This window comes from Rhinopithecus bieti, unplaced genomic scaffold (genome assembly GCF_001698545.2).
Source record: "Rhinopithecus bieti isolate Rb0 unplaced genomic scaffold, ASM169854v2 scaffold_1558, whole genome shotgun sequence".
Taxonomy (NCBI): Eukaryota; Metazoa; Chordata; class Mammalia; order Primates; family Cercopithecidae; genus Rhinopithecus; species Rhinopithecus bieti.
Genome location: NW_016803701.1, coordinates 3,088,018 through 3,113,007, shown reverse-complemented (window position 1 = coordinate 3,113,007; position 24,990 = coordinate 3,088,018). Strand labels below are relative to the sequence as shown.

Here is a 24,990-nt window from a genome sequence, read left to right as displayed (position 1 = left end):
ATTGAGCAAACTTTCCCTCCTCACCACCATCCTCATCATTTCCATAAGCACAGGGATTACAAGGAAAAATATAACAGCCATAGTGCCTGCCCTCATGAAGCAACCGTATTATTTATAGAAGACAAATACACAAGTACTTCTATTACTGTTGATTCTTATTATCAAGTAATCCCCAAATTGTATTAGTATTTATTTACATCTATTTTTATTTATATTTGTTAATAATCAAAAATTAAAATGTCCCAAAGCAACTGTTTATGGGCTATAGGTACTTTAATATTTGAACATTCAAATTTAGAACTAACCTTAATGCAGTTATTAACTGTACAATATGCAGAACAGAAACCAAAACAAACAGTAAGTAGACAAGGATTACTCCTTTTATTTTTTCCTTGTGAGAATCAGGGGGAAAAATACAAAAGATCCAAAGCACTGATCAGAGCATTCATATACTCAACAACTGAGGCTCATAAAGTACCACAAAACAATTTTATTATTTCCCCCCATTGCCTCTGCATATCCAGCCTATAGGGATTGTCCATCTTTATCCCCTTGGATGTAACTCAAAATCAGTGACTGATTTTCAGATTGTTCCCAGATAAAACATTCCTTCTTTCATTTTAGTAGGAAAAAAGAAAATGCTACAGACTCAAGTAAAATCAGGTCTAAGGCAGAGTAATAATTAAAACTCCAACATCCACCTGAGCTAACGCTTCTCCCCTCACCCAGCCTTGGAAGGCAGCCGGACGGCAGCCTGCAGAAGGACCTGGCTGACAGGCTCTCCTTTCTGCCCAGCCAGCTTCCTCATCTTCATCCTCCCTCCACCTTAATCAGCAGCTGGAGCTTTTGATCTCTCTGAATTGAAGAGGTCAGAGATAGAAGGTAAAAGAAGACATGAAAAATCTTATTTATCTAGCACTGATCTAGCATTCCATTTTCCTGGGCTTTACAGGTGTTCAAAGTTGACTTTCCTGATCCCAATTTTCTCAGTTCTTTGAAGACCCTCAGGTTCTGGGGATCTCTCACTGCAGACTCTGACCTGATTCTGGCAAGGCATTCATGCCTGGCCACTGACTACCCTATCCAAAGCCTCTGGTTGTCTGCACTTCCCCTTCAGCCTTCTCCTACCACCCTTTATGTGAATTATAAAAAGGTGACACCTCCAGATTGATGAAGTATAGACAAGTGCCCTCCCACCATGTTGATACAGCCCTACAGCCCTACGCACGAGACTGGGCAACCAGCTCCTTCTCACCTCTCAGCCAGGAGCCTTTGTGCAGACCACAACCTACAAGGTGACATTACCACAGCTCTGTGCCCTTCACAGACTGTCTACTGGAGTCACAGATTCTCCACCAAGTACTTCTGTGTAGGGGCTAAGAAAACACATCTCCTGCTCTGTGCTCACTCTACCCACATAGAGTATACAGGAAACCCATCCTTTTTGCCTGACATACAGGGAAGTGCAATTACTTGCCCTATTTTATTTTAATCCTCTGAAAGACAGATTCAGACACAGTGTTTTACATTTCTCTGCTGTGAAGCAGTTCACTACATCACCCTAACTCCAACGGAACATAGCAATGGCTTTCTTATAGCAGCAGCAGGCTTCATTAGAGTTGAAACAAGGAGAAAGTACACAAACCCTAACCCTGGGCTTGCATATTTAAAAGAACACCAAAAACTCTCTATGTTTTTATTCCCTACCTTTCTCAGCTTCTTAGATTTTAACTCTCTTATATTCCACGTGAATTAGGGATACTCCATTCGAATCCAGCACAGGGGGTGTGACAACTCTCACTTTGGAATATGGAGTAATTGGCTCCTCTTTGCATGGAAGCTTCAGTCAAAATCAAGATTAGAATACATTTATTTTGATATAGTGAAACAGTAATTAAAATCAGAATTTACAGATGCTCTAAGGAGAAACATATTTTTGAAAGAAGTTGAAAAGTGAATGAGGGATGCTTATGAGCAAATTAGAGAGAATTTTAATATTATATATTTACGAGGACATATGTATTGTAAGTCCCCAGAATAGATCACTTAATCCTATTCTTTAAAAAATTATACAGAGGAATTTACAGTCACAGGGCAGATGAAGCAAGTAAAGGCCAAAGCAAGAGGTGTGGCCAGATGACTAGAAGGTTTAGGTAGCCATATAATTTAATGACCGAACCAGACATTTTGAGAAATAAAATGAAGACTGTGAATACATTCAGACAACAGATGCAAACCAGAACTGTTCTGCATAAACTGGATGTCTGATCACCCTATGTGAGTAAAATAACAGTTCATTCCTGACTGGTAGTAGAAACCAACAATGAAATTGATCTCTGAAGCAAACTGGAGGTTTTCTTCAAAGAGAATGCTAGTGAGAGTAAACTATGGATCAGAATGGGGACATGGAAGCCATTTTATTTGTAATTAATGATGACAGTACTTTCATTTTCAACGTTTATTCTGGATGAAAGATGGGACACTTTACAGGCCATATTTAATTGTTTTTTTGTTTTTGTTTGAGGTGGAGTTTCACTCTTGTTGCCCAGGCTGGAGTGCAGTGGTGTGATCTCGGCTCACTGCAACCTCTGCCTCCAGGGTTCAAGAGATTCTCCTGCCTTGGACTCCCTAATAGCTGGGATTACAGGCACCTGCCACATGCTTGGCTAATTTTTTGTATTTTAATAGAGAGGGGTTTCACCATGTTTGCCAGGCTGGTCCCAACTTCCTGACCTCAGGTGATCCACCCACCTCAGCTTCCCAAATTGTTGGGATTACATGCATGAGCCACTTCACCCAGCCTACAGGCCATATTTTAAAAATCACTATAAAGAAGTCCAAGTGTTAATGATAAAGGGTCCTAAGAAAAAATATGATTTAGTCATTCAAACAAATATAGATGAACTAGTGAAGTTTAGACAAACTAATACAAATATGAACTACAAGGGTGATCCAGATGACCAAATACATGTCTCTCACTTGAAAAATATTTGACAAACTTGCTACATCAGATGTAATTAAGAGAAGGAACTAGGATTGTTTAGAAATGGAGCCCAGCTAGTATACTTGGGGAGGGTGTGAAGAGAGAGAGAATGTAATCTCTTAATTGACATGTTATTTAGTCAGAGGTTTTTATTTAGACCTATCTCTTGAGGCTTTTAAAAGTAACTCACACACACACACACACACACACACACACACACACACCAACAAATAAACATTAAAAGCTAATCTATATTCCCAATCAATGACAAATTTAAACAGTGAAGACTAATTGCTTTCAATTAAATATGCTCAACAATTAAAATACCATCAGTTAACTATTATATAAACCAAGGATTTATAATAGTAACTAATATTTATATGTTGCTTACATGGATTTACTACTCCTCAAAATAATTCTGAGGTATGACCAATTGTTATTCCCATTTTACAGATGATGAAACTGAGATGTAAGGAGGTTAAGAAACTTGCCCAAGTTCACACAGTTAGGAAGTGATGAAAATTCAGGATTCACATTGAGGTAATCTGTTTCTACCAGGCTGAGCAGTCCTTTCCTTCATTTCTTTGTGTGTATGGCATAGTGTGGGAGAGGAAAGAAGTGTCTCATCAGGCCATATCTGATAACAAGTTGATAATTTGCCTCAGCATTTCAGCCTCTACTCACCACAAGCCTTAGTTAACAGCTAGATATAGACTACGGAGATGCAGTTTATCAGCACTTTCCTTTGTGCAAACATTAGCTACTTTTGTGTGTGTGAGACAAAAACAACAGCTCTCTTCTGCTTCTCTCAATCCCAGCTAATTCTGATAAGGTCATGGAAGTGCAAAATGATGTCTTCTGGAACGTTCTGAAAGAGACCAAAATCTACCCACACAGCTTCATGAGGATCTGAAGCCCTGCAGTGTATAAATCTTTATCTTCCTCATGTTCATGTAATCGCCACTTGATATACAGTTGTCTATTGGGCAGACATTGTTAAAATTAAATAAATTCTTAAAATTAAAATTAAATTCCTATAAAGATCTTCTGGTGAACAATACACGCTAGAAAATACTAATGAAACACAAAGAAGAGGAATTATGCTTGTATGTGGTCAATGCTATTCCATTCCAGAAAGAATAATGTTGAAAGGGGACTTCTAAATTTTTAGCATTTTACTATATAATAACACTTTAATTTTTAATATATTCAAATTTCTGGATTTAGTGTAGTTCACAATGAAATATATATATATAAGCAGATGTGTCTTTTAAATATTGCTATCCCTCTAGGAGAATCAGTAGGTAAAACTATTTCTGTAGTTTAAAAGTTCTGGCTAGGTTACAAAAACAGCAATTGTTAAACAACTCAACATTAAACATTAAATATTAAAGACTAAATGTAGCATTTAAAGCATTACATTTAATTGTGTCTGGCTTCATATAATTCAGTCTTTGGTTAATACAAAGTTAGTATATTAGAGTACAAAAATTGATGAAGTATCATTTTGGAAATTAAACAGTGTGTGTTTCTAGACATAGAGAGATGCCTGGAATTTTACCTTTAGGATTTTATCTGTAGCTTGCAGCCTATTAAAGCTATTTCCACATGCCTTTTTCTCTTTTGTGCCTACGTCATCGATTTAAGGTTCCTATTTATTTATTTAATTTTAAGAAGAAAGAAGAGATTCTGTAGGAAACATTGACTGTATCTGACAACCATAGGAGGACTAGAGAAGGACTAATGAGGGGTGCTGGGGTAGCTTTAAGAAGGCGAGGTGGTAGCACAAAAGGATAAGAAGATAATTCAACAGTCCCCTATAATCTTATTCCACCCAAGAAATTTGGGAGAATACGAAAAAGCAGCAGCCCAGCATTCCTGGATGGGCGTGGCTTCTCTCTAGGGGCTGTCCAATCGAATTCCTTCAGAGGAAGAAGATTGATAAGGGTTGCTAGGAAACAGGAGCATCTCCCTCCCGCCTGACCGAGAGATTGTTCTGCACAAACCCTCTCCAGGGGCTCTCAGTGGGTAGCTGAGTCGCGAGTAGGGCTGAGCTGCGCACCGACCTCCCTGGCTCTCACACACCCTCTCTGTTCCCGCTCTCCTAGTCCCCTCTGGCATGCGGTCAGCCCCCTGCCCAGGGACCACAGGAGAGTTCTTCTAAGGACTGACTGTTAGCCCCTGCTCACCTGAAAGCCAAGCGCTCTAGCAGAGCTTTAAAGTTGGAGCTGCCACCCTCCCTACCTCCCCATGCCCCTTCACCCCACTCGGAAATTCACCGACCTTTGCATGCACTGCCTAAGGATTTCAGAGTGAGGCAAAGCAGTCGGCAAAGCTACCCTGGCTTTTCATATAAAAATCCTCTCGTCTAGGTACCCTGGCTCACTGAAGACTCTGCAGATATACCCTTATAAAAGGAGGGTGGATGGGGGAGGGTGGATAGGGGAGAGTGGGGAGGGGTGAGGGAAAAGAAGAATGAGAGAGGGAGGAAAGAATGAAAAGGAGAGGATGCCAGGAGGTCCGTGCTTCTGCCGAGAGTCCCAAATAGATGAGACGGCTTCAGCCTGGTCAAGGTGAAGGAAAGTTGCTTCCGCGCCTAGGAAGTGGGTTTGCCTGATAAGAGAAGGAGGAGGGGACTCAGCTGGGAAGTGCTCCCCTCCCCTCCGCGGAAGACCACTGGGTCCCCCCTTTCCCCAACCTCCTCCGTCTCTTCTACTCCACCCCTCCGTTTTCCCACTCCCCACTGACTCGAATGCCTGGATGCTCTGCCACCGGGCAGTGGTCCAGCGTGCAGCCGGGAGGGGCGGGGCAGGGGCACTGTGACAGGAAGCTGCGCGCACAAGTTGGCCATTTCGAGGGCAAAATAAGTTCTCCCTTGGAATTGGAAAGGACAAAGCCAGCAAGCTACCTCTTTTGTGTCGGATGAGGAGGACCAACCATGAGCCAGAGCCCGGGTGCAGGCTCACCGCCGCCGCTGCCACCACGGTCAGCTCCAGTTCCTGCCAGGAGTTGTCGGTGCGAGGTAAGGGGCCAGAGGAGAACGTGCCCCTCTGGAGGGCGCCCAGCCAGGGCGCGGACGCTCGGGTGCCGCGTGGGGCAGGCGCAGCCGGGAAAGTTGAGGCAGAGCATGGACCAGTCCCTACAGTCCTGCCTGGAGTGGGAAGGGTGTAGGGCAGAGGCGATGTGGGTGTGCATGAGTGAGAGTCTGTGTGTGTGCACCCACGTCTGTGTCTGGGAGGAGGGAGATTTCAGGGCATAGATCTGTGGCCAGGGTGCGAGAGGCGAAGGGACGAACTAGCACTGGCAGACCCCCAGAGAGACCAGTCTCATCAGCTAACCACCTCCATCTCAGCTCTGGGCTCAGAATTTGTTTCTGTTTGGGGGCTCCCTAAGGCTTTGTGCACAGGAATCCGTGCGATGACTGGCTGACATAGGGGCGGTTTCATGTGGGTGTGGAGGTTGCCAGCAGAGGTGGGCAACGGTCAGCAGGACCTGGTCCATGCAGCCCGGATAAGCTCCGAAGCCGGAGGCTGCCAGAGGTTTGCCCTCCCGGGAGCATGGTTGGAAAGGAGCCTTAACTAGCTGCCCTTTGCTCCTTTTGACCTGAGTGAAAAATCGAAAAGCCAGGCAGGGAGCATATCTTTTCATCAGTCCTGTTCCATTTTCTTATCTGACAGTGAGATAACTCAGAGAGGGCGGGAGATTTGCGATCCAAAAATAGACTAGGTGATATATCCAATAAGCTTGTTTCTTAAGGATTTCATTTAAATTTCTTTCTAGTTATTCCTTGGGTTATCAAAGGTGGACAATTCTCAAAGGTATAACACTTTCAGGTAAACATATTAAGGAAGCATTCTCCCACTTTAAGTATTTTAGATATTGTAAATTTTTAAAAACAAATAAAACTGTGCACCTCTAAAGACCTTTGGTTAAGGACTCAACTAATTTGCTTATAAAATATTTCAATTATTATCTGAATAGTAATAGATATGTTTTGGGTCTATATGTAGGTACATATTGGAATATTCAAAGTTGAAGTTAATGTGAGTTGAGGTAGGTGTGAGTTAAGTACCAACAATAGTTCCTTAGAGTTTCTTTCCTTGAATTTCTTAGAACTGTCCAGCAGAGCTACAGTATGTTTCTTTGTGGTGGGTGGAGGGGAGGTTGGGGGGTGGAGCCTGTTTTGGTTTATCTGATCACACATTTTAAGATTCTTCTCTGAATTCTAATTGTTTGCAGAAGTATATTCAATATAGGCATTACTAAAATAATCTACATTGCCACTATGCTAAACTATGGATAACAGTTCCTACCAAAGTTGCTTAGGACACTCTAATGAATAATTATGATTCTATATTCCTATGTACCTTGTTTCTAAAAACAGCCCAAGAGAATTTGAATATATTTGGAAGCTATTGTACACCAGAAATTATTGTAATATTTTTCCTTTCACAATGGGTAGATTTTAAATATAAAATCTTTTATATTTACAAAGATTTCTCACACCTGTAGACTTTAGCTGTCCATCCTACTGGGCTTTGATCACCCAGCAGTAGTACATAGATATTTTGAATAAACATGCCCAAAGGCTATCTTATGTTCAGAGTAACACAGGAGCTCAGGATGGAAAATGAGGAAAGGAAATCTTGAAACCTATACTTTAACAAATAAAACAATGAAATTCCAGAATATCTACCTTTATTAGATGAAAAAGAATATGGCAACAATACCTTTTAGCATTGAAACCCCACCTGCTCCTAGATATTATATATTTAGGTATAAAACTGTAGTTTTATGAGTTAGGCTCTTACCAATGAAATATGAAACCTAAATCATAGAAAATCATGCCAGTACAATGAATAGGCCACACTTTGGAGTTTGAAGGACACAGATACCTTTCTATTTATTTAAATTGAATGGTATTTTTCAAACTTCAGGAATATATGATCAGTAACAAAATGTGTGGAAAGCCACACAAACAAAAAATATTATAAATAACTAAAATATACTCTGTGACCCACTCATTTTTGTACAATGGACTTTTTAAAAAGTTGTGGTATACATGTGAAAAGGAGTATAAATCAGATGATATACCCCACAATTACACATATCAAAACGATGAGCTCATCTTGGATTTTGTGTCACTGCAATTAAAATTGCTAAGTTGAATAAACGCAACTATAACATAAAATTAATTGATCTTTATGTTTAAGTTGAAATTAATATTTGTATTTAATAAAATAATGGGGATAATTGTCAAAAGGTCACTGCTTCACTTCTCTGTGACAGGTTGTTAGCTGGAATCACACAAGTGAAGATGGTCTTATTTTGAAAGACTCTCAGCAATAACATTTTTACAACTTCCCTGGGTACATTTTCCTCATTTTATTTCATGTAAAACTATCTTTTTTTTTTTCAAATAAAACCGTTGTCTTTCTTATCCATTCTTCTAATAGTGATCAGTCACAAAATGAAACATGATGTTTTTCCAGGATACTAGCTACCTCCTGCCAAAACGTAGCACATTAGCTTGGGGGTGAATTTTCCATTTGTTTTCTAGCACTAAACATCTCAATATTCCACTAAACAAAAGAAATGAAAATTAATACCTAATCACTATTGTAAAACAAGGAGGGCAGGATTCAGTTACGCACATTGGAATGTGGCCAAAGTTCCAGCGTGAGACTTGTTTTCTCCAGGAGTAATTCTCAGAAACAAGAAGTACGTGTTTACTCACAGTTGTCTCACTTTGCTATTTTAAACTGAGTTTATTGTGCATTCTCACATCTTTTGAGACACCACTAAAGGGATCCAATACTGTATTAGATGTATTTGTTGAAATTGCTCCCGAGAAGGAGCATAAAATGATAGAAGATTATCTACCAAGTCTGAACACATAAAATGAGTATCATCATAGTAATCACTGAGACGGCAAAAACGATTAGCTCATACCCCTCCTTCTACTTCTAATGTAGGCTTGGTCCCCATAGCCTACTCTATTTTGGAGTACTTCAGTCCAGTCTGACTTTAAATGGATCACGTAATGACTTATTCCAGAGTCTTTGAAAGACTATTTCACAGTCTAATGGTTCTCTCTATTAAGAACTTTGTTGTGATATTCAGCTTAATTTTCCCCTGATTCTATTTTATCTTGTTACTTGATTCCTATTATAAGCCTTCTGGACTAGTTCATCCTCTTGTCTGATTCAGATTCTTCCTCCGACATTTCTCTAAGACTTATAAAATACAAAACTTCACACAGTTACAGGAGAGAACACAAAGATGGCAATTCTATTTCCAGACATCTTTGCTAAATGTTTAAGACATTTTTTACACACTTACATACGTGTATAACTATGTTCCTAATAATTTACTAATGCAAGAGTTAAGAAATTACCTTCTCTGACATTAATGACCTATGTGAATATTAAGGTGATACCTTCTGAGTAATTTCTATGTGGATGCACAATATAAGACATTTCCATTGCAAATTTGTTTGCAACAGAACCCTGTCAACGCCCACACTACAAGGGAATTTTGTGACATGCTGGTCCGATGCGCCACTGAACCCCAGAAGCTATTGTCGTGTAAATTCCACTATTGAAATGAAAGTGATTTCCATAATTAATAGAATGTGCTAGGAATGTAATAGTGTACATAGTTTAGATGTGTATGTTAACACAACATAGTAATTCTGTTAGAATTGGCAATAGCCCCTTTATACTGAAACAATCTGAAAAACCCAGTAGAATTAAGGCCAAATTATTCACCGTGCTGCATTATGAAAAGTAAGCTTACATCATGCATATATCAATGTGGAATGTATTTCGATATATATGGAGGTACCATATGTGAAGGTTACTTTAAAAATAGTAAAGCCTAAAAAAAAACATATAAAAAAACAGGTTTTCACTTTGTTCACTTAAAATCTTGTTCCAAGACATCCGTGTGTAGGCTTCTTTAAGATTCTTAAGCAAATATCTTGGTAGACTCACCATCCCACTCAATTGTTTCTCTAAGTTCCAGGCATTGAAATACAAGTTCTGCTAGACAGTAGAGGAGTAAATGATATAAATCAGGAAATAAGTTCCTAGGTTACACTTAGCAAGTCAAGAAAATATAAAACTAAGAGGGAGGTGAATCAGCATCTAAAAACACCATTTAGTGCTGTCTTACTTACTGCTTGTTGAGCTTTCAATGGTATATAGAAACACTCGTGTGGATTAGGTTAAAGAATCAATGAGGAGACAACTTTCTAAAACTTAATATATTTTTAAACAAATAAAATTAGACTGCATGAAATAAATAATTTTTAAACAAGTACTCTCCCTCCTGAGGTCCCAAAGTATTTTTATAGTGCTATTCATCACATAGTGGTGAGCAACCTCAAAATGATTTTCCTTAGAAACAAAAGGAAAATCAATTTTCTTGGTATAGAAAATGTAGGCCATTAATATACCTATAGCTTCTCTCTGGAACAGCAAGGCATCCAAAGAATCTGTGCCTACACAGAATAAATATTTCCTCATCAAATTGAGCAATCGTTTTATGGAACTGGAAATTGTACACTGTACTTTAAGGAGAGAAATAAACATGGAAAACATTCTGATATAATCTACGTAGGCATAGATTAAGGCACCAGTTTGAAAATAAAGCTATAGAGAGAGAAGGCACCTCCACAAAAAGCCCAAAGTAACTCTGATCTTTAATTCCTTATCAGATTTACTTCACTACTTCACTATCATTGACTGTACAACTACACACACACACACACACACACACACATTTTCGCAAATTCAGTTGAAAGGGTACAGGTATCTAAACAGATAAATAATTCAAAACCATGATGCTAGATACATAGTTTGAAAAAAAACTTACAACTTATATATGCAGCATGGGAATATTCAAAGTATAAAATTTGAGAAGATTCCTCTAAGAAAGAATCTACCATCAGAAAGAAAAGGTAGCTAATAGGGAAACAATTAGTCAATAAATATTTATTAAGTACCTATTTTGACCAAAACAAAATATAGGACATGCAGTGGGAACACAAAAAAAAAGTTCACAAAGTTTCACAAATGTGTAAAGTTGAGAGTGCTGCAAAATCAAACTTGAAATTTTGAGGAAATATTACCAGAATTATCAACCAAATGAAACAGTCTGTTCCTTCATTTAACAGATGCATTCATATTTAGGATATTAAATGTATGTATATATTTTGATGCCTTGTGCAGACAGTGTTGTATGCTGTGAGGTGACAAAACTAATAATATATCAAAATAATAGATGATAATTATTAACCAACTACTCTGTGCTAAGAACTCTGCTATATAAGAACTCTGTGAAGTAGGTACTGGGATCCTTATTTTATACAGAAGAGGAGATGGAGGCCCAGCAAGATAAAGTAACTTGCCCAAGTTCAGGTAGTTAGCAAGTCTGTAACTGGAATTCAAAACTTACTTTCTTATTCTAAGACCTATTTTCTTTACTACCAATATTGCCTCACAATTTTATTTATTTTTATTTATTTATTTATTTTACCAGGCTTCATTGCATTTAACAAGTATTTTCTGAGCTCCAAGTAGAGGGACATGCTTTGGTAAGGAAGGCAAACAATAATCAATGAAAGGGAGTCTAGAATAGAATTCCCCAGGCTCGAGATCTTTCTCCACTCCAGACACTGTCCCTTCTGAGAGATAGAAACATGCAAATGGAAGAAATAAACTAAAACATTATTTATAATTGACTAGGACTAAGGACAAAATTTTAAAATAGAAAAGTCTATGAAGATTATAGATTAACAAGCTGAGAAATAAACACCAGGTCTGAAAATGTGAGGAAAATATATTTCTTGGAGTCTGATTTCAATGACCATTATCTTCTCAAATCTTAATACAGTGTCAAGAATATAGTCTCACAAAAAAGCCAGGATAGAGGTGAAAAGGATTTCAGCTGAGGCTAAAATGCTGCTGTTACTCTCCTCTTACAACCTACCTACTTCCCACCAGGAAAACAAGCTGTTAAAAAGGTTTCATAGTCTAGTACAATTTTCAAATTTCTTTACCCTGCTGAAGTAGTAATGGTTCATCTTTATGTTAGGAAACTCTCAGCATTTTACACATTGGGACATTTATCTATAATATATACTACAGCATGAAACTGGAAGGAATCAGGGATTATGAATTTTAAACACACGAAGAATAGGAGATGCAAAGTGACCTGCTGGAGATTCCAAAGACTCAGTTTGTAGTGCTGCTCCAGGAAAACCCACATCTCATTATTCTCTGACCTCAGTGCCTTCCCACAGACAGGAAACCTGCTGTCTTAATTGCATGAACTTACACTTCTTTTCACACAACCAAAGGGCTGAAACAAGTCTTTCCTTGAGGGTCTTTCTCTGATTTGTGATATGTGCTAGAGTAATTAATGGACATAAAAAAGGAACAGATATCACAGATCTGCCCCTCCATCTGGTGGAGCCTGTTTCTTTTGATTGTTAATACATAGCAGATAGATTATTAGTAATATTTGCTTAACAGTTTCAATGAACCATGTGTTGTGAATACAACATAATGGAAGCTGCTTTTACAAAATATGTCAGAATACATGCCAATCTGAGAGATGGCACTACAAGGTCAAAAACGGTTGGAATTTATATCTGCCTCAAGGAGAAAATGATACTAGAGAATATAATTAACTTTCATGTTTTGGAACATCTTGTTTTTCCTGAAAAAGCAGACCCTCTACATGCTGATGCATTAATCCCAGTGATTTCTGTGGAATCCACATCTATGGACTGCTAACCAGTCCATACTATGTTGGTCATTAGGACACTGGTAGCCAGACCGTACCTAACTTCAAAATTGATTAGTAGGCAAGACATGAACTTAGATATCTAACAAATCTCTTCCATAGATTCTGTTCAAGACCTCCCCTTGGAAAAAATGTTTTGAGGAATGCCAAAAGTCCCACTTCCCCCAACCCCCAAAATATATTTTTCACTACCTTTCTTTGTTCATAAAATATTCCAAATTTTAAACTGAAGTATTTCATCCAAGAAGTACTAAAGAATATATATTTCTAGAACCACATAGCGTACTAACCCTCCAACACATTCTGAATTTATAGGCTCATTTTTCAGAAAAGATAACTTTACCAGTTTGGTAGGGAGTAGGCAAAATGAACCATTAATTTATTGAATTTTTACCTACTTCATGACTTTGTCGAAGACAAGCCCTTCCTTGGCTATGATTTCCTAAACACTCATAATGCAGTAATTTGAAAGGAAACAAGCCTTCTCTCTAGTTGTTGAACAAATGAAGCCCTGCTAGGAAGAAGATTGAAGTATTAGAGTGCTCATCCTCTCTTTTTTTTTTTCTTCAAAGGTCCTAAATTTGTGTTTGTTGCTATGTGATATAACAAGACAGGAAGGAGGCTGATAATTTGTTTTTTGGGTTTTTTTGTTGTTGTTGTTGTTCTTTTTTTGAGATGGAGTCTAGCTCTGTTGCCCAGGCTGGAGTGCAGTGCCACAATCTCAGCTCACTGCAACCTCCGCCTCCCGGATTCAAGCGATTTTCCTGCCTCAGCCTCCCAAGTAGCTGGGATTACAGGCACCTGCCACCATGCTCAGCTAATTTTTATATTTTTAGTAGAGACGGGGTTTCACCACGTTGGCCAGGCTAGTCTCGAACTCCTGACCTCATGATCCTCCCGCCTCAGCCTGGAAAAATGCTGGGATTACAAGTGTGAACCATGGTGCCTGGCCATAAGCTGATAGTTTTAGGTCTGCTTCTTATATGGAAAAGGCTGGAATACTTGAAGTACGAAAGGGTAAGAAAATTGAAGAATAAAGAATAGTTAACCTCTCCCTTTCCTTTACACTCTCTCATGTGTTGAACAACAACAACAAAAATCATCTACTTACCTCTGCTGTAAATAGTGTGTGAAATTATTGCCCAAAGAGCCTGCTTAGAATCACTTTGAAGTTTACTTAAAATGAAAAATGTTGGGACACATGCATCCCAGGCTAATTGAAACAAATACCATATAGATTGAAGTTTTGGAATTGGCATACTAAATAAACTTCTGATTATTCTTGGTATTTGAGAAACATTGTTGTCTTAGTCTGCTCAGACTGCTATAATGAAATACCATAGACTGGGTAGCTTAAACAACAAACATTCATTTTTCACAGTTGCGGATGTTGTGAAGTCCATGATTAAGATGCCAGCAGATTCAGTTCCTGGTGCAAGTCCTCTTCCCAGGCCTCTTTTTGCTCTGTGCTCCCACAGCTGGGAGGAAGACAAGATGCTCTGGGCTCTCCTCCTCCTCTTAGAAATACATGAATTCCATTATGAGGCCCAAACTCTGATGGCCTTTTGTAAACCTGATCATCTCCCAAAGGTCCTGTTAGTAATTACAATCACATTGGGAGCTAGGACTTCAGCACATGAATTTAGGAGCAACACAAATATTCAGTCCATGACCATTACATATAGAATGATGGTCATACACAGAATATCCAGTGAATTTCTTTTACCAAATTACTCTCCACAGCAAGTTCATTCTAATTGGATTAACCAGTTGTATAAAGTAAATTCTACAAGCCTGAGTACTAATTAAGCTCAACTAATAAGGCACAGTTTAAGTTGTATGAATAGATTTTCTAGAAATCTCATATTATCTTTGTTGTAAAGGAAGTTTTTCTCTGTTACCTATAGTAAGTTCCCATAAGATATGCAAACACATATAATAATACACATCTTTTGGATATTCTTATTAGGAAACCTGATTTTTAATATTTTATCCTGTATTTTATCATTATATTAATATCAATATATTAGTAAGAAGTTACTGGTGTTTGAAGAAGTTACTGATATTAGAAAATCTTCTCATTTTAAATCTTTTATCCTGTATTTTATATTAATATATTAGAAAGATAAGTTACTAGTGTTTGAAGAATATCAAATGAAAAGATTTCTTAGAAATTCTCCTCGATTTGGATAACTGCACTCTTAAAATTCAAATTGTCTTTATAGCTATGCCCTTATGAGCTAGGAGATGTGGGAACACTTCTGTCACAACTCTCCCCACTGCCCTCTAGATCTGCAGCGTGGGGGCAGGGGAAGGACCTCATTTGGCAACTTACACATTCTTCACTCAGCGTCCACTTCGTTCAAGTGAATGGTTGCTTAGCTAAAGCTGGCAATCCTCACAAAAACTGCCAAAGATAGTTTCCTAAGCAGTGTTCAGAGCCACACGGGAAAAAATGCCGAAGAGGAAGTGAGGGACTGGCAGCAGGGAAGGGGAGGCTCAGCCTGGGCCACCAGCTTTACCTCCCAGGAGTTCTTTGCTCCCTCTTTGCCTTCACGGGAATGCCACACTTAGTAGCTGACTTCATGAAGAGAAAAGCAATAAAAAACAGAGCACATCCCACTCTCCCAAACATTTTAATGGTTTGAATTTTTTAAGACTCAGGCATCTCAGAGATGAAACTCTTAAACTGTCAAAAGTTACACCGTGTATCAGCAGTGCCTGGCTTTCTTGACCACTCTGATGGTTACGGTACTTCTACCTGAAGATGTCACTTCTACTGGACTGTCCCACTCACACAGCAGTCTCTACATATCCAAAGCCAAAAGCCCACTCCCTCCCTCAACCAGCATCTTCCTTATTTTCTGATTCTAAGAGAAACGTGATTATTTCTCCATAAAATCATTCAAAATTGTGGAACTGCCCATGACGTTTTTCTTCTGTTTAGTCCTCTGTTGATTCCTTCTTAAGTAATATGGCAACTTCTTTTCTCTCCTACCACTGCCAAAATCTTAGCCCAGGTTATTATCACTGTCCTCTCAATCTTTAACTGTTTATCTCCTTCATTCTCTCTCTCCTTATACAATTACTTATTCATCAGAAATTTAATGAGTGCCTACTGTGTGTTCAGTCACTGTTCTAGAGATATTATAGCATGAACAACAATAATGTAGAAAATGTTTTTATATTCAGCTTACACTAAATAGATAATAAACAAGAGAACAAATAGGGTGTGAAGAAAATAGAATGAGGGATATACAAAAGTGAGAGAAGCTGGAAAAGTAAGTATTGCTACCAGGTTAAACTTGATGAATAACTGATATTTCCAGTCCATTCCCAGGTGTTAAAAGCATTAAATATAAATATCACTTAAATGTAACTTCCCAGCTTGGCCATTAAGGCCTTTTACAACCAGGTCATCCTCAACATGAACATCTAGTCTACCCAGACCTTTCTGTTTGCACCAAATATACACCTAAGTATCTTTGTAGTCATGATTTCATTTAGAATGTGTTTTCTTCCTCCTTTCTACAAACCTATATTTAAGTCCAGCTTCAAAGTCCTGCTTAATCTAAGTTCATACTAATGATTTTTTATCTGTTCTACCAAAGAAATTTTTATTCAAAACATCCATGTGGTCCTTACTGTATGTAGGCCTGATTAGTAAAATATCGCTTTGGCGTAAGTAACAGGTAGGTAGAACAGTAACTTGTGGAATCAAATAAAAAAGCAAATTTATTTTTATTTCTCATAGCCCCTTTAAAAGGTATTCAGTAAAATATATTACATTTGCATAATAAAACAATAAACCTTAGCTTGCAAACAGTCTCAATTCAAAAATGAGTGTGCCTAGACCAATATAATAATTGAAACTTTGAACACTAAAGTTGAATCTTTTCTCTATCCCCAGCAGGAGCCCCTTTCAGGTAAGAAGTTGAAAAAGAAAGCTTAAATGTCTTATGGGTTTCATCCACCCTTCTTTGTCACTCTTACTAACTCAAGTTCTGAATCCTCCAAAGTTACGGGTGGAAGGTAGGCGAAAACAGGATGGTTATAGGAAAAAGTTCCTACCTGACAAACTTCACACTAGACTTCAAGATTTTTAAGGCTGTGTGTGTGTGTTTACTTCTCTCACTATTGCTGAGGGTCTGTCACCTCGGTTTCCTTGACACAAATTTTCTTTCACCTGACCATTTCTTTCACCTAACCATTTCTTTTTCCTGTTCTTTCAGCAGCTCACTGCAACAGACTCTTACTTTTAGGGTCCCATTTCCCTTCCAGGCCTTTCAATTAGTTTGATTCCCTTCAGTAATGACTGACCTTCAGTCCACAGGAAACAGTGACATAATATTTCAGGAAAAAATTCTAAGCATGTGGGCCAGTCCAATGCAGCAATCTCTCATCTTCACTGCTCCCTGCCAAAGCATCAAAGCAGTTAGCTGGTCCTTCTCTCATCCTTTATTATTTCCTAGCCTGGAGTAAGGCCCAACCCATTTTGTGATGCTATGTTTTTTTGTTTTGTTTTGTTTTGTTTTTTGAGACAGAGTCTTGCTGTGTTGCCCAGGCTGGAGTGCAGTGGCACAATCTCAGCTCACTGCTGCAACCTCTGCCTCCCAGGTTCAAGCAATTCTCATGCCTCAGCTTCCTGAGTAATTCGAATTACAGGCATGCACCACCACGGCTGGCTAGTTTTTGTATTTTTAGTAGAGATAGGGTTTCACCATGTTGGCCAGGCTGGTCTTGAACTCCTGGTTTCAGGTGATCCACCTGCCTTGGCCTCCCAAAGTGCTGGGATAGCAGCCACCTTAACTGGGCTTTGTGATGCTATATGCTTTGGTACACATAATTATTTCCAATTTTTGTGAACATATTTGGACTACAGGACATATGAAATGTAATACACTCACTTGCTTAGATACCTGTTGTTTTCTACTTGACTAACACCAGGATTTAGCAAAGTACCTAGTTTCTAATATATTGATATTACACTCATATATTCAATGAGTAACTAATACAACTTAAGTTTAAAAAATTACTTTTATAACCAAGAAAATGTTTCTACAGGAGGCTACCTGTTATAAAGACTTATAGGAATCAATGTCTACAAAATAATGTAAGATGTGGCTAAAACATTTACTGGTTTCTCTGACTAGAATTAGCTCCCAGTGAATAAAGATCTTGTCTGTCATTTTTAGCAGAGTCTACAATAGTGCATATAGCATAATATTTAACACATATTTAATGAGAAAACATAAATTATGTTAATATCTTCCATTAATATGTTGCACAATTAATAAAAATTGTGATGATCTTAATTTTAATCCATAAATGGTACTATTTTCTGAAGACATTTTGATCTTAAATAGAATAACTTTATATAAACATTTAAAATTTATCTTTAAAAAGTGACATCAACTTAATGACATAAGTCCTTAATGAGCATCTGCTACTTTCAAGGCACTGGGCAAGGTACTGAGGAGAACAAAGAAAAGAATAAGACACTGTGTCTGCCCTTAGAATGTAAAATCTTATAGGAGAGATGAGATACGTGCATGTGTACCTACAGTAACAAGAAAATTCAGGAGCTTGGCTGTGAGACCCCTGAGTGGATAATAATACTTCTGTTTGACATAACTGTAGAAGATATCATGAAAAATTTACTTCTGTCCTGGGCTCTAAAAATTTAAGATTTCAGGAAGTGGAGGATTTCATTCTAGACCTATGCAAAAGCAGAGAGCTAGAATGTGGGATTTAATTGAGGAGGATCATGTAACCTAGCTTAGTTTAAGGTTAGAGTGCATGGGGGTCAGGGCAGAAGATAAAGCTGTCAGAGCAGATACAATCATGGCTAACATTTCTCCTGTAGGCAGAGGAAAATCTCTGAAGGCATTTGAGCAGAGGAATCTGAAAGCACAATGTGAAGATAAATAGGAGGAAATAAAGGTTTGGGAGGCAGAGAGATGAGTTGGCAGGTTATGGCAACAGTCCAGGTGAGAGGTAATGATGGCCTAAACTAGGGCAGTGGCAATGGGAATAAGAAACATGGAATGAGTCTAACAGACATAAAGATGAATAGTGCCTGGTAGGTAGGAATTAGCTTCTGGGCAAAAAAATACCAGCCAAAACAATTAAGCTAATCACTTTCCTTCTTCTACAATAGAAAAGGACATGCTGCATAAAATCCTTAGTTTAATAATGGAAAATGTGGGAGCTATCTTTCTTTTAAGCAATTTTTCATGAATTTGGATCACAGGAAAATGTAACAATCAAAATTCTAACTCTTTGAAAATAAGACTTAGAAATCAAATCAATATTTTCTATGTGGCTATGATTTGATTGCATTTATCTGTAGACGGGAGGTTAAGCCAACGTAGTCTCTCTCCAGGGCTCTGCAAGAGCCACCTTTTGGGTTTTGTTCCCCTCTTTTTTTTTTTTTTTTTTTTTTTTTTTTTGAGACGGAGTCTTGCTCTGCCACCCAGGCTGGAGTGCAGTGGCCAGATCTCAGCTCACTGCAAGCTCCGCCTCCCGGGTTTAAGCCATTCTCCTGCCTCAGCCTCCCGAGTAGCTGGGACTACAAGCGCCCGCCTCGTCGCCCGGCTAGTTTTTTGTATTTTAAGTAGAGACAGGGTTTCACCGTATTAGCCAGGATGGTCTCGATCTCCTGACCTCGTGATGCGCCCGTCTCGGCCTCCCAAAGTGCTGGGATTACAGGCTTGAGCCACCGCACCCGGCCATCATCTTACACCACCTGAAAGTTCATCCACTTGGCTACAGTCAAAATTATCTTTAAGAAATATAAATCTAAGCATGTCATCCTTGCTTAAAACTCTCCAAAGATTTTTTCATTGCTCTTGCTATAATTGAAACATGGTTTACCTGGCCCACAGTGATCTGCATATGTGTGGAGATTCATGTCTCATCCCTTTTCCCTTATACTTCTTGTTCCATCTTTCCCTGTCACTCCTCAGGCCTTCCCATAGGCTGTGAAACTTCCCAGTGCACTGGTCCACTCCAAACCCTTCAGGGCTCAGTTTAAATTCTATACTACTTCTGATCTTCTATAGTAGGTTAGTTCTTCTTGCTATGTACTCCCCTATTTTCCTTCATCAGACTTTATTGTAATTGTCTGTCTCCCCACTATAGTCTATAAGGGCTAAAAAGACAGAAGTCATGCCTGCTCACTTACAGTTGTATATTACCCAGCAGAGTAAGTACCACATACAGAAAATCAATAGCTATTTATGGGGTAAATTGAACAGGGGTTAATTAACTCACTCTGGAACAAATTTTCCTCATATTTAAAACTAGGGTATTGTTTTTTATATTCCTTTTAGCCATATATTTTATAAGTAAACTTAAAGATAAAATTCAGCATCTCCAAGTCAGAATCAGTACCCTGTTATACCAAAAAAAAAAAAAAAAAAAAAAAAAGTAATTAGGTCTTATTTATAATTTAAATTTCTGTTTAATAGCATAGGTTATTAATAATAATGCTAGAAATGTGTTTTGTTATTCCTCAACCTGTCCTCATTTTGAAAATATTTTATCTGTTCACCTTAAGTCATGTGGTATGAGTAAAAGGATATAAACATAACCATAAAAACAGAGTTGAGTAAATGCCCCAAGAAAGTCAACTTTAAGACAGATTTTGTCCTTTCTGAATTCTAGTAAAAGAACATTTCAGCCACTTTCATAGAAGAGGATTCTTGAATACCGTTTGTTAATACTAATTCCTACTAGTGCCAGTAAATAACATCCCAAGGTATTCCATTAAATGCAGTTTGTGGCAATATTTCTCAAAATGAATGTGCTTAACACATATCCTCTATACCCTTTTTAGAATGAGAAGATGTTGTGAATAACAATTTTTACTGAAATGTTTACGTATGCCAGGCACCGTTCCATTTGCTTTATCTATGTCAACTCATTTAATCTTCATGGTAGCCCTATGAGGATGATGCTATTATGATCCCTATTCTATGGAAGAGGAAAGTGAGGTACTAACACAAGGTAACACAGTAAGAGGACAGCCAGGATTTAGATCTGGCATTTGGCTCCAGAGCTCACGAATTTGACCAGTTGACTATATTTGCTTCTCTCAGGAAAGCATCCTAAAACGAAAATGTAAACTATGCAAAAAACAGTTGGAATAACCATCCTATATTCCTTGATTTGAAAATGAGAAATGGGTTAATGAAGTGACATTGAGCTCTTTTTTAGAAATAGAAGTTAGTAGTATAGTTAAATATTGTATAGGTTGTTGATCAGAGTGTATCTAATTACTTACGCTTCTTATTTTAACATAAAATCATCTCATTTCAATGGCTGGAAAGTCAGCTGTCATGATAATAATTACATTTTAAGGCCTTATTTCTTTACAAACTATTTGTTCTTTTGATCTCCAGAATTTGTCCACTGCTTGAAGATAATATTTTAATCTCCACATTAAAAGAGAATGGGGGTCTGAATTTGAAGCAAAAAACAACAAAAAATCACTTTTCCCAGAAACAAAGTCTCAGATTCCTTTGTGTAAAAAAAAATAATTGACACATTGGTGAAAATCATTGGTCAGGAAGGAAAACTGTCCTACTTTATTCCTTTACCTGTCCATCCAGCTATCAGAATAGTATATTTGCATGTAGCTAATCCTCAAATTGATTAAGCTATGTTTACAAGTCAAAAAGAAAGAGGTCCTGAGGAGATAATTACAGGAATACAAATCAGGAGAGACAACTTTGAAAGAATAGTAATTTTGCTTCTTGAAACTGACCTTAAATCCCTAGGAGGAGAACAGAACAGCTTAAAGCAACCTTTTCTCTCTATTCAGAAATGATTGCGAATTAATTGTACAGTTTAGCTGAACTTTGCCTTTCCTTGTATCCTAGGAGAAGATCTCTAATAGACTGGGAATTTTTGCTTGTTTGTAATGTAAACTCAATATCTAGAGATGGTTCTTAACACCACATGGGCTCATTGGAAACCCTAATTCCCAAAACAAAGAGGAAAAGGTGAGCAAAATAATCCACCAGCAAAAGGAAAACAAAAAACAGAATGCTTGATAATCTTTATTTTGATAATTTGGTTTTAAATAATCCAAAAGAAAGATCCTTGGTGACATCAGAAGTCTGACTGCAATATCCAAACTTGCTCATCCATGAAGATGTATAAGGCTTGTGGGTTACAAGGATTCATTAGTTGCTTTAATGATAAAAGCACTTAGTAAAATTATTTCTATTTTGAATATCAACTAGGCTATGCAGTTCTAGCAAAGAGGCGGTTTGAGAATTTGCAGATTAATCATGATGCTAAGTATTGATTTTGATAGTAAAAATTAAAGCATACTCAAATTGGATATCCCCATGCACATATAAACTACTTCAGTTAGCTAGTTAATGTTGACCTAATGATCTTAATTCCAATAGCTTCCTTTATTTAGCCATGCCATTTCTGATTCATTCATCCAACAGGTGTTAATTGAGCATATTAAATTTGGTATTATGCTAGACACTAAGTATAGAATGGCAAGCAGAAAACCAACAACAAATGAAAAATAATTCCTGTCCTCAAAGATCTTTCTTTACAGTTTTAAAACTCTACATTTGAAGATTAGAAAATGGAGTATAAACAGCATCATGGTCTCTTATCTAATATTTCAGGTAGAAATTAGTCAATAAAGTCTACAGGAGAATGGACTTCTTGGCTTCCCCGAGACCATGGACAGAGGCCTAAGAATCACCCCAAACGAAGTACTTTTTCTATTCTCTTAGTAATTAGATTTGCTTAATGCTTTTTGAAAAAAAAAAATGATGCAATGTATGACACAATCATGATTATTTAGGGAATGCACTGGGAGTAGGGTACTTAATATCTTCATACATGTAAAAATGTCTTCATTTAATTTAACTTAGTATACTTTGGTACACCCATTGATTCTTCCCAGAAACTTTTACTAACCACTTTTTGTTTTGTTGGGCCATGTGGTAGGTGCTGAGGATCTGTCAATCTGTAGCTAATAGTTCTGTTGTCCAGAACTTACAGAAAATAAGCTAGGAATAGTGTTTAACTTATTAATGATCCTGTGCTTGAGATTTTAAAAAATTCACAAAGTACTCAATGGAATGTAGACTTAGAGAACCACATCTTCAATGTTCTTTTCCTAAGGTTAGAAAAATATATAATTATAGAAGCAAAACATTCTTGGATAATTTTTAGAATAAAAAAGTACTCTGAATCAAATGGCACTGGAAAATGTAGATGGGACCAATTCAATTTTAACAGAATAAAAAACATTTTTCCTGCCAATGTTGTTCTGAAATTAATTGCAAGATGTGTTTTTTAAATGACTTATCAAAAAACATGAAACCAATCAGTAAGTCAAACAAGGCTAGAAACCACCATTAGCTAGTAAATTGATTTACTATCTATTATAATTCCTCCATAAAGCATAATAGGCACTTTACTTTCACAGTTTAATGCTTCTGTAATTGAGACATAATTCAATTTATTTGCACATCTTATATAATAATATTTTTTCCCAAAAAGCTACTCATATTTATGGTGAATCTTAAAATGAATGGTATCAGGGTTAAAAAACAAACCTTATTAGTTGCAAGCACACAAACTGCCTATCTTATAAACTAAGTATTCCAAAAATAATTGCAAATGTCTTAACCAAATTTACTGTTAAATGCTTTTTATGGATAGACAAACTCTCCTATTTCCTGTATTTTTTTAAGTTCAAAATCACATGCTTTGAAAACACCACATTACCAGAATCACAAATTATCTTTCAATATTTTCATTATCCCTGCTTGAAAATAAGAAAGATATCTTATTAACCTCTGTACATTTACTGCAAGAATAGCCAAGTCCTGGTCATTTATTTATCACTGGAATATATAATGGTGCCTTAAAAATAATGACTGTTGAATGAATAAGTAAAATAATAGAAGAAAGAATGAAGGAATAAAGACCTTGGATACAATGAACCCTCAATAAATATTTATTAGATTATAATGAGCAGAGCATATTGCCATAGTTCAGTGATAAAATTTTAATATACTTCTATAGTGTTTGCCTTTCTATCACCAAGAGGAAATTAATAAATTTCAGAGATAATAAATTATTTTAATATTTGGTTTTATGTATATCTAAGGTCTGCATATTTATAAGAGTCTTGTAATGTCAGTCATTGGCTCAAACATTTTTCTCATGTAACCAAATATTTTCGTGATATTGCCTGTAATACATCTCCTTAATACTTAACTTTTAGAGATCAATTTCTGAAGCTATGAATTTCATATGAAACACAACCTTCTTTAGTAATTTTTCCAAACACGTTCAAACTTTTGTGTATCCATGCCTTTATTCTTTGGCATCAGCATACCTAATCCCAAATACTGATGAGAGCCACCAAATGTAGCATGAGTTTTTAAAGTGAACTTCTCCATTTAGATTTTTTTTTGCTATAGCTTATTTCTCTTGTAGTCTTTTCTCTGATGAGTTAAAGCAGCACATTAAATTCTTTAAAAACTGCCCCAAATTTGAGACCAGTATAAAGAAATATATCTTAATACAATTAATGAATATGAAACTTTTTTGCAAATCCTGAATGAACTTTTACTAGAAATTCAAAATTACTTATAAACTATTATCTAGTAGCAGAGACCATTTTACTAGATCTCTCAGGGTATACATGAGAATAGAGAATCTCAAGCTGAGCGCTAGGGTACTTCTACTTATAGTTATGCCTAGAAGTTACAATCCAAAGAAACAGTAGTGGCCAATGAGGTAAAAGGCAGGCCAAGAGAAAGTGGCATCATGCAAATAAAGAGAAGAAAGTTTTCCCGGAACAAGGCAGTGGTGAACTCTACTGATGCTGCGGAGGGCAAGTTAGATGAGAAAATTGATGATATCAGGCATTTAGAATCTTGATTCCAAAAACTGAGGTGATCAATGTCTTTAACATCTTGTAAGCCATTGGAAGTTGCTATGTAGTAAGGAGGCAAATTTTTTGGAGGTAACTGAGAAAACTGGATTCTAAGTAGAAATAGTGACTACTAATTTGTGTAGTTTTGCACTAATTGTGGCAAACCAATGGATTCTGCAGGAAAACTTGGGTCAAAAGAGAATCTATATTATTTATTAAATTCAACTGAATTATGTCTTGCTTTTTTTTTTTTTTTTTTTTTTTT

General features: G+C 37.2%; 1 protein-coding gene across 1 annotated transcript in view; it reads left to right on the top strand.

The window, feature by feature from the left end:
- The first annotated feature begins 5,770 nt into the window (after positions 1-5,770).
- GRM3 (glutamate metabotropic receptor 3) overlaps positions 5,771-24,990 on the top strand; it is a 229,502-nt gene continuing 210,282 nt past the window's right edge. The window contains exon 1 of the mRNA XM_017851820.1: positions 5,771-6,005. The gene's annotated coding sequence lies outside the window, so the exon portion shown is untranslated. The remainder of the gene's footprint in view (positions 6,006-24,990) is intronic.